General features: G+C 29.1%; 1 non-coding gene across 1 annotated transcript; it reads right to left on the reverse strand.

Moving 5' to 3' along the window:
- Nucleotides 1-1,278: 1,278 nt before the first annotated feature.
- Nucleotides 1,279-1,352, reverse strand: TRNAI-AAU. Its single transcript has one exon. It is a non-coding gene; the product is annotated as a tRNA-Ile (tRNA).
- Between the last annotated feature and the right edge of the window lie 923 nt (nucleotides 1,353-2,275).

The raw sequence follows: 2,275 nt of genomic DNA on the forward strand, positions 1-2,275 counted from the left end.
AAAATAATTATAATTTAAATAGCACATAAATGACATACATAGGACTTGAACCCAAGTCCTATCACATACTCAAGTACTCTCAACTACTGCCCGCATTTATTAATTAATTATTTAATTAATTAATTAAATTTAGCGAATCTTACAACATCTAACCCAGACTCATATTTGTGACAATTGAAATGTTGAGATGAACTGCACTTTTTCATAATTTACTGGAAAATTTAGTTTTGTATGTAAATTAAATATTCCTGTCAGTGTTATGATTAAACAACATATGAACACCTATATTTAGTTAACAATATAATATTACTCAATCATTCATGAAAGGGATTCAGTTGTTGAAGTGTGTGATGTGGGTAGGACTAAACAATCATTAGTTGACTAACCATCACAAAAGAAATTGTTGATCAAATATCTTATTGCTCATTTCACTACTACATTAACCTTAGACTATATTAAGTCATTGGGACAAGCTTCCAACACTTGAATCGATACCATGGCATTAGAATTTGTTAGTATGTAGTGCGCTCTTCTTTCTACTTTCCTTTAGGTTGCATTTGAGTAGGTAGCTTCTCCACCCATTATTTGGCTAATGATGTAGAGCGAAAGTAGTTCACACATCCACATGTCAAAGATGTTATCCTTGATGAAGAGGTTATTGTCAAGGTTTTTTCTCATATATAATCGAGTGTTATTGTTATAGTCAAAATTGTTTTAGACTTTGTCTTTGGCACAATTGGATTAGTATCCACTGGTTGTAAACTTTGAGAAATTTTCCATTAATTATTTCTTATGTTTTTGTGTGCATAAGCAAAAGAAACTACTATACTTATAGTTTGTGTTTTGTATATATGTATTCAATTAGCAGTGGATTTAGTCATGGTAAACTATCCAAAACCCCTCTTAATTTTTCCCCTACTATATTATTTGCCTCCTCGAGTTTTGTTTAGTGATTTAGGTTTATTACATCTTTTATTTCAATTGATTAAATTCATTTATTGTACAAAACATTTTGACATACATTGCTATTGTGATTCGTACCTTCTAATTGATTCCAATGATCCCTACATTCGTAGATTTTCATGCAAGCTACGATGCACCGATCTGATTTATAAAGTCGTAGTACACTACAAGAGGATCTTTGAATAATGACCAATTTTAGTGACAAAAAATAATTAGTTACTATATAGTGTCCAATATAGGTACCAATTTAAAAACTAAAAATTATTGACAACTAAAATAATTTCAAAAAATTATAATTGGATACAAAAGAACAAATGGCCTATACAGGTCTCAAACCTATGACCTTCGCGTTATTAGCACGACGCTCTAACCAACTGAGCTAATAGGCCATACAATTTTTTATTCTAAATACCGGTTAAACTTGTTTATTGAAAAAAGTAATCCGGTAAACTTTTTTATTGGAAAAATAATTGGATACTGACTAATTATAAAAGGAAAAAAACAAAAAATAAATAATTGTATATTGACTAATCTATTACATAATAAGAAAAGAAGATATTATCAAAATTACTATATTACCCATTGTCTTTTATTGACAAGCTATGATGCATCGATACTTCAATTTCGGTCACGTATCAGTGTCTGACACGTATCGTGTCCGATACTTTAGGATATTTTATCAATACTTATCAATGAAGTATCTAATTTATAAAGTCGTAGTATACTACAAGAAAATATTTGAAATAATGACCAAATTTAGTGACAAAAAATAATTAGTCATTATATAGTGACCAAATTGACAACTAAAATAGTTTCAAAAAAAAAATATAATTAAATTGATATTTAGAATAGTTTCAATTATGAATTAGTTTCTAAATTGGTCACTAACATTAGCTATTAGGTTTTGACTACCAAAATAATTGGTTTCTAATTAGGAAATTTGGATTCATACAATAACAATCATATACATTTTATTATACATTTTTTCAATATTCATATCACGCACGTATCGTATCTTATTATTTTGAAAATAAATGTATCGACGTATCGGATACATGTCGTATCCGATACACGTATCGTATCTATGTATCATACAAGAAACTTCTGTGCACAACAATTGTGTATATATGCATATCAACATGAAACTGTGTTAATTGATGTCATGAAGCATCATCCTTGAAGCTAACATAAGAATATTATCTTCGACCAAAGCGTGTTTTACTTGAATTAAATGTTGTTTGACAGGATAATTACAAGGATGAAATGGCCGTAATGATTCAGAGAGAAAGAAGAGTTGAGATCGAGGCTCTAT

The sequence above is a fragment of the Vigna unguiculata genome, chromosome 4, assembly GCF_004118075.2.
Source record: "Vigna unguiculata cultivar IT97K-499-35 chromosome 4, ASM411807v1, whole genome shotgun sequence".
In the NCBI taxonomy this organism is placed as follows: Eukaryota; Viridiplantae; Streptophyta; class Magnoliopsida; order Fabales; family Fabaceae; genus Vigna; species Vigna unguiculata.